The following is a 9,248-nucleotide window of genomic DNA, read 5'->3' on the forward strand; positions in this document are numbered from 1 at the left end:
CTGATGGGTTAGAGAAGAGCCTGATGGGTAAGAGAAGAAGAGCCTGATGGGTTAGAGAAGAAGAACCTGATGGGTAAGAGAAGAAGAGCCTGATGGGTTAGAGAAGAAGAGCCTTGTGGGTTAGAGAAGAGAACGGTAGAGAGAGAACCCAGAGTGTGAAGCATTACACAGTTAATTCGATCCAATGTTTTCAGCCTTAAAAACATGAATGTTTCTGTTAACATCTACGTTTGTTAATAGCTGCCTTAGGTGAGCCTCATGATCATGCTCCCACTCTGCTGTTAGAGCATAGAACTACCACAGCCACTGTCTCTCTCCCTCTACTCTACCCCCCATGACAACATCCCTGATGTAATCAGACACAAATACACACTGATACAATACATTTTAACACACACACTACACTCATCACTAGCACAGTACATAATTGTGAAATTGGTGCAAATATCTAAACAAGAAAATGTAAAGTGAATAAATTCTTGAGAATAAGACAGAATGTAGGTCAAAGAACAGATTGACGTTAATCCTTTTCCATATGTATGGTGCCACGATTTTCAGGGTGCAGAAATTCACTTGAAATAGCGAAGGGTAATTGTGCGTGGAATTTCCCGCCTGAAAATTGGTTACATATTGAAGTTATGTAGCGTCAACGGGATTTTGAAATGAGGTATAAAGTCCAAATAAATCAGGGGTGGTGAGACTGCTGGGCCCAAAGTGGTGGAGGCTCAATCCATCCATCAATATGATAAAAAGGGACTGTCCACCTAAAGGTACACAGCGGAGTGATGGCTGTGTTTAAGCATTCACACAGGCAATCACACACAGACAGGCCTGGGAGGCACACACGCACAGAAAGGCAGGGTGCTTCTCAGACCTGGGTTCAAATAGTACTTGTCTTCACTGAAATACTTTGAGAACTCGATTACACTGGAGTCCCAGATGGGTGGCACTTTTGAGCTTGTCTGGCACATTGAGCCAGACAAGCTCAATTAAGCGCAGCTAAAGTATTCGAAAGAAAACAAATACTGGTTGAACCCATGACTGGTCCTTTGAATAACACACTAAATATACATATACGTCTACTGTACGTGATGAAAGCTGCAGTGAGTTGACCATAATGATGCTAATCAAAATGGTGTGAAGAGAAGTGGAGTGAAGTAGAGCAGAACTAGTAGGGCTCCTATTAAATAAATGATCCTATTCTGTAGAGATGACACAGAGGACGCTGTCTTAGCGGTCCATCACTGATATAGTCTCTGACAGATGCGAACCAGGCTCCACTGGAGACGACAGCAGACTGACTAATATGCACATGCACACGCGCGCACACACACAAACTTGCTAATACATACAGTATTTCATGTCTGGTGTGTGTGAGAGAGAGTGTGTGTGTGTGAGAGAGAGAGTGTGTGCGTGTGGGTCGCGCACAGGGCAATGTTGTGAGGCTGATAATTCCGGTAGCCACAAATCTAAAGGTATTGGTGGAGAGGGAACTAACTCTAACCGCAAACAAAACACCAATAAAAATGACATGTACGACTTCTGAGAACCCTGTTACTGTCCCTCTGTGTACCCTTCAATGTCTATCAAAGCCTACAGTGGTAGTATAAACACTATACAGTTAGATTACATTAATTTCACAAGTGTTGATTATGTTATTTATGGGAATATCACCCAAATGTTTACTATTGAATATTGTTTTATTTGACGTTGAGCCACTGACATGAAGTACATGACTTGAACAATACGTTCCTCTTGTGTGTAGTGACAGAGCCCTTAAAGCTATACAGTATGAAATGAACAAGCTACTTCAGAGATATAATATCATCACTCATAGTAAAACCCAATATGACATAAACAAACCAACCATGAAGACATTTAGAACATAGTATGAGTACTGTAGTATGTGTCCCTCACACCCTTCTCTCTCTCTCTCTCTCTCTCTCTCTCTCTCTGTTTCTCCCCCTCCTATCTCTCTCTCCTTCTTCCCCTCCTACCTCTCTCTCTCCCCCCTCCTACCTCTCTCTCCCCCCTCCTATTGCTCTCTCCTTCTTCCCCTCCTACCTCTCTCTCTCCCCCCTCCTATCTCTCTCTCCTTCTCTAGACTGTCTCCAGTGAGGAGAAGGGATATTGGAAGTGGCAGGAGTGTTCACATTACCATTCAGTGTTTTGTGGGTTAGCAGTGCAGAGAGAGAGAGAGAGAGAGGGCAGGGTGGAGGAGAGGGGGGGGGGGAGGAGTCACTTCAAAGCCTGCCTTCGGCAGCTCAGATCTGGGGAGAGTTTGGCTAGGGCCACGCTGGAGCCCAGGGAACATATCAAAGTCTAATAAAACTCACACTTTCAAAGGAGCCTCTGAAATCATATTCAGCACACAACCATGGCAGGACAGATGCCTTCCACAGAAACATAGTGAGTAAAGAGAAGGTAGGGATGGAGATAGAGAGAGAAAGAGAGGAGAAGGCAGGGAGGGAAGAATGGGTCGGTTGAAATGGGAAGTGGTGAAAAAGAGAGGGATGAGGAGAGATGTATACTGTAAATGAATCTGAGAGTGAAAGGGACAGAGAGAAAGAGAGGTTTGGTTACACACACACACACACACACACACACACACACACACACACACACACACACACACACACACACACACACACACAGGGCAGTCAGTCCAGAGGTCTTAGTTAATTGCTGGACTCCATGTGTGCAGTTGGCAGGCTGTGTGAGTGTCGTGGGGTCCAGTGCCAGATCTTGTGAAATTAATACAGGTCTCATTGTTTGATCTCTCTGTGATGCAGGACTAATTCCCCTTTCTTCCTCCCAAGCTAAACGCACTGTGCAGAAATGTGTCACAGATGTCAGTGGCAAAATGAAACAACAACAGGTGTAGAGCACAGCAAGAGATAGCATCACTCAGTCAGAGAGAGAAAGAGATGGAGGGAGAGGGAGGTAGGTTGGGAGAAAGAGGGAGCGAGAGGAGGGGAGGGATAGTGTAAGGGAGAACGAGGGGGAGAGAGAGAGGAAGAGAGAGGGAAAGAGAGAGAAAGAGAGAGGAGTAGGGAGAGAGAGTGATACGGAGGGAGAGAGGGAAAGAGAGCAGGGGGTGATATCACAGTGAGAACAGACATACCTCAGGCAGGCTCATCCTTTTGATTGCACATTTCCCCATTACTCCCGCTGCTAACCACAATGAATAAATCAAAATAAATAAATAGATCAAACCTCATCCTGCCGCTCTTAGCCACAGGTATGGGAACCCTCAATGGGAACAGACAACACACATATATTGTACTGCTTTGTAAGCTCTGTCAAAGCTCTCTAGCTCCACACTGACTTAGCCAACCTAAAACCATCCCCATCCACACAATTCCAACACCCACTCCCTCATCTTATTCCCTCACGTTCACCAAACACTGTTCTGGGTCCGTTACTTCCCTAAGCATGCACAAATCCAGACTTTGGAGACCTCTGTGTTGCCGCTCTGGACTAGTGGTGAGCTGGAGGGATAGTGTGCACCTCTCCTCTCCTCCTCCCAGCAGGGGAATATGTTGTCCTGCCCTGTCCCACTCTGAATATTAATGATCAGTGGGGATGGAGGAGGAGGAGGGAAGAGAGAGGGAGGAGAGAGGAGGGAGGAGAAAGAGGGAATAGGGAGGGAGGAGGGAGGAGGAGGGAAGAGGGAGTGAGGAGGAGGAGCAGGAGGGAGGAGGAAGGAAGATGGAGGAAGAGGGAGGGAATGAGGGAGAGAGGAATAAGGGGAGGGAAGAGGGAGGAATGAAGGAGGGAAGAGGGAAGAAAATGGAGGGAGGGAGGGAGGAAGGAAGGAGGGAGAAGGGAGGGAGGTAAGAGTAGTTTGGGACGAGGACGGAGGAGAGCCTCAGTGGAGATTTATTGAGACAGCTGGTTAGTGCAGAGAGACCAGGGTTGGTCTAAAGCCTTGAGACAGGAGGCCTCAGCAGGTCCTCTCTCATTTACTGAGGAGAGAAACAAACTAATCCTCTGGCAATGAGTCAGAAGCCAGGTAGTGGAGAGCTGGGGTTATGAGGAAGAACATCAGTCAATGTAAACCAAATGACGTCACCTCTAGACCAGTTTCTCCACAAGCTTTCTCTCCCTTTGTGAGGGTTTTTCTACTTAACATGCTTTTACACCCGCTATTTGTTGCCACTGATTTGCTTTAATGTATGTAATCATAGGCGGGCAAGCTCTATTAAAGAAAAACTGTTTTGTGCAGAGTGTTTCACACAGCTTTGTTGATGCCGCCACTTAGTTTTTTCATTTTGATTTATCTCTAATCTTCCTCTGACTCAGCCTATAAGCAGATACGTGTGTGATTGTCTGCGTGTGTGTCTCTCTGTGTGTGTGTGTGTGTGTGTGTGTGTGTGTATGTGACTGTGTGTGTGTGTGTATTTGTGTGTGTGTGTACAGATGTAGGATCTTAATATGACCTATATTGTCACAGCAAATGAATCCTGCAGCAAAAGGATTTGAATGTTTAGTTCATAATTTTGTTTGATCAGTGGTTAGGCTATTAGCTGGCCAAAAGTAGGCTACATGAAAAGTGCAATACTGTTAATTTAACTGTGTTAGTGTGGGTTTTCAGTCAATTTATCTAAATCACAAAGCTCATCTGCATTGAAATATCCTGAATGTGTGTGTGTGTTGTGTATGTGTGTTTTTGTGTGTGTGTGTGTGTGTGTGTTTGTGAGTAGACAGTGCTTAGTGAAGCGCACAGATGCTCATATCGCATTAAGTCACCATAATTACTTTTTTTAAATTGTTGTTGAATCTGCATCGGGAGACCCATGCAGCAGCGAGATAAAGAATCAAGCAGCTAGCTCAACCAGAACAAAGCAGGCGGCAGACAGGTCTAAACGAAGCTGTCGCTGTTCAACTTATGTGTGTCGGCATTTACAACACCACTTATTATAATGTCTCACGGACGTTCACAATATGTTCACAGACAGCGAGAGCAGCGTTGGGGAGCAGTTACATGTAATCTGATTATCCCCCCCCCCAAAAAAATGTGATCAGTAACGATACCAGCTAAAATATTGTAATCAGTCTACAGATACTAGATGATTACTTCTTGGATTACATTTAAATTCAGAAAGGATGTTTGCGGGGGAAAAAAAACATTACGACATCTTTATTTTTTCTAAATGACATTCAATTCAGTGTTGAAAAGAGGTGCACATTTAAATATGTTTCACCTGAACGAGTCTGACCACAATTCAGAGAACACTATGATGACACACCAAATTCGTTTGATGGGTCCTTTTTGTCATTTTCTAATGCATCTTAAGGAGAAAGTAATCTAAATGTAAGAAGAAAGTAGTCCAATTACTGAGTTTGGGTAATCCAAAAGGTATGTTGCTGGACAGGAAACTAGTAACTTTAACAGATTACATTTAGAAAGTAACCTACCCAAACCTGAATGAGGGTATGACTTTAAGTGGCTTATTACTGCATGCATGTATGTGTATACACTAGTGTACCCAACGTTGCTTATATACAAAAGTATGTGGACACCCCTTCAAATTAGTGGATTTGGCTATTTCAGCCACACCCGTTGCTGACAGGTGTATAAAATCAAGCACACAGCCATGCAATCTCCACAGACAAACATTGACAGTAGTAACCTAGCTCCTAACTCCTAGCCTAGATAATATTAGCCACCTAGCGAATGTTAGCATTAGCCAACTAGCTAAAATTAGTGTTAGCCACCAATAATTGGATTTACATACAGAATAATACGAAATGCTCTGAGACCAGGTTGCAGCATCTTCAGTTTGCTTGTGCCTTTATCCAGAAGTGTCTAAAAGAATGATATGGATTTAATATTTGTTAAATTATTTAGCGTTTTCTCAAAAATCAAATAAGCATCAGAAATTGTCCTTATTTAGCATATCAAAATGCATCTCAAGATCCTGATATGGACCTCAGTCAAGTGCATATGCATTGTATGTCCTAAGAAAATATATTATTTGGGGATACTGTCAGTATTTGTCATCATATATAGAAAATAAAAGAGAAGCATATTTGGAATCAAAATAGCTTAATATCTTGAATATGCGGGGAGAAAACACATACGTGCTGTACAGTGCATTTGGAAAGTATTCAGACCCCTTGACATTTTCCACATTTTGTTACGTTACAGCCTTATTCTAAAATGTATTAAATTCATGTTTTTCCTCATCAATCTACACACAGTACCCCATAATGACAAAGTGAAAGGTTTTTAGAAATGTTTGCACATTTATTACAAACAAAAAAACAGAAATACCTTTACATAAGTATTCAGACCCTTCACTGTGAGATTCAAAACTGAGACTAATCAAGATATAGGGAAAGATGAACGGAACAAAATATAGAGAGCTCCTTGATGAAAACCTGCTCCAGACTGCTCAGGACCTCAGACTGGGGCGAAGGTTCACCTTCCAACAGGACAACAACCCTAAGCACAGAGTCAAAACAACGCAGGAGTGGCTTTGGGACAAGTCTCTGAATGTCCTAGAGTGGCCCAGCCAGAGCCCAGACTTGAACCCCATCGAACCACTTTGGAGAGACCTGAAAATAGCTGTGCAGCGATGCTCCCCATCACTGAGTTTGAGAGGATGTGCAGAGAAGAATGGGAGAAACTCCACAAATACTAGTGTGCTAAGCTTGTAGCGTCATACCCAAGAAAACTTGAGGCTGTAATTGCTGCCAAAGGTGCTTCAAGAAATTACTGAGTAAAGGGTCTGAATACTTATGTAAATGTGTTATTTCAGTTTTTTATTTGTAACACATTTGCAAAAATTTCTAAAAACCTGTTTTTGCTTGGTCATTATGGGTTATTGTGTGTAGATTGATGACGAAAAAAACAATTTAATCAATTTTAAGGCTGTAACATAATTTTTTTTTGAAAAAGTCAAAGGTTTGAATAATTTCCAAATGTACCGTACATAGTCAGTATTTGTCAACATGAAGAGAGAAAATAGGGTGTCTCATATCTCAGGATATTGAATGAGTCAATTTCCTGTCACTGGAAATGTCGATATGTAATATTCGGAGCATTCCCAATATCATATACTGTATGTCTAAAAGACACATCTTGATTCAGAATTTATCAGGATATGGTGCAAATCCACAAAAGTCTAAACATGCATTGGAAATGGTCTGTATTCTCTAGAATATCAAAACGTGTCATCTAAACATATCCCCTGATATGGACCCTTCTCCCCCCGTGTCCCTCCCTCTTGCCTCTCTCAGAATAGGCTTTTAAACCTTCTCTTTCCCTCTTCTCTTCTCTCCCCTCCCTTTCCTTATGACAGCACAGAGTAAGACTTTAAACCTTCCTCCCTCCTCCTCTTCCTCCTCTCTCTCCCCGTTTCCTAGAACAAAATATTCCTGTGTCCCCCTGGGCACCCTGCTAGTGTTACTCCTGCCTTTCACGGCTGCCATGTTCATTTCTACATATCTCATCTCACCTCACCTCAGTGATGAATAACAATGCTAGCTTAGCTCAGCCTGTTTGTCTGGCTGCTTATACTGCCACGCCTTGCAGCCATCGTCCTCAATGATGATACCTACTGTGAGCAGATAAGGCATTAGTGTGGTGGTGCTGGTCGCTGATGACGCTGTGTGTTGAAGGGTAGTTTTAGGGTGCTCATATTTATTAACCTCACTAGGGTAGGGGGCAGCATTTGGAATTTTGGATGAAAAGCGTGCCCAAAGTAAACTGCCTGCTACTCTGGTCCAGAAGCTAGGATATTCATATCATTGGTAGAATTGGATAGAAAACACTCTACAGTTTCCAGAACTGTTAAAACAATGTCTGTGAGTATAACAGAACTGATATGGCAGGCGTATACCTGAGGAAAATCAATCCAGGAAGTGCTATTATTTTGAAATGCCTGTTATTCCATTGAAAGCCTATCCACCATACAAAGACTTAAGACGCAGTTCACAATCCCTATGGCTTCCACTACATGTGGCCAGTCTTTAGGCATTGTTTCAGGCTTTTCCGCTGAAAAATGAGGGAGAAACACCACTTTCAATGAGAGGACAGTGGAAATTTCCAGACATAAGTCCTGCACGTGACCGGGACCGTGCCTTTCTTGTTTTTCCTTTTCTATTGACAAAGCTATTGTCCGGTTGAAATATGATCGATTATTTATGACAAAAACAACCTGAGGATGATTAAAAACATCGTTTGACATGTTTCTACGGACTTTTATGGTAATTTTTAGATTTTTCGTCTGTCTGTTGTGACCGCGCTTTGTTCCAATGGATTACTGAAAAAAATGGCACCAACAAAACTGAGGTTTTTGAATATAAAAAGGGACTGTATCGAACAAAACGAACATTTATTGTGTAACATGCAGTCTTGGGAGTGCAATCATATGAAGATCAACAAAGGTAAGTGATACATTTTATAGCTATTCTGACTTTTGTTACTCCTCTTCTTGGCTGCTAACTGTTTGTAATGATTTGTCTGCTGGGTGCTGTTCTCAGATAATCACATGGTTTGCTTTCGCCGTAAAGCCTTTTTGAAATCTGACACAGCGGTTGGATTAACAAAAAGTTTATCTTTAAACTGGTGTATAACATTTGTATCTTTTATGTATGTTTATTATGAGAATTTCTGTTTTGTTGAGTTTCATGCTCTGCAATTTCACCGGATGTTGTTTGAGACAGTGTTTTACTGAACAAAATGCACTAACAAAACTGAGGTTTTTTAATATAAAGAGGGACTTTATCGAACAAAATGAACATTTATTGTGTAACATGGAGTCTTGTGAGTGCAATCACATGAAGATCATTAAAGGTAAGTGATTAATTTTATCGCTATTTCTGACTTTTGTTCCTTGTCTACTTGGCTGGTTACTGTTTGTAATGATTTGTCTGCTGGGCGCTGTTTTCAGATAATCGCATGGTTTGCTTTTGCCGTAAAGTCTTTTTGAAATCTGACACCGTGGTTGGATTAACATGGATTAACAAGAAGTTAATCTTTAAACCGATGTATAACACTTGTATGTTTCATAAATTTTTATAATGAGTATTTCTGTTTTTGAATTTGGTGCTCTGCAATTTCACTGGATGTTGGCCAGGTGGAACGTCCCACACCCCCTAGAGAGGTTAAAATATCCAGTCGTTTTCTTTCCATATCTACAGTGCTATAAAATAGTGTTTTTCACCCCATTTTTTGTTAGTGAGGTGTGAATGATTGTATTATAAATGTGGTCTTCAGTAGCTCAGTTGGTAGGCCG

This window comes from Salmo trutta, chromosome 3 (genome assembly GCF_901001165.1).
Source record: "Salmo trutta chromosome 3, fSalTru1.1, whole genome shotgun sequence".
In the NCBI taxonomy this organism is placed as follows: Eukaryota; Metazoa; Chordata; class Actinopteri; order Salmoniformes; family Salmonidae; genus Salmo; species Salmo trutta.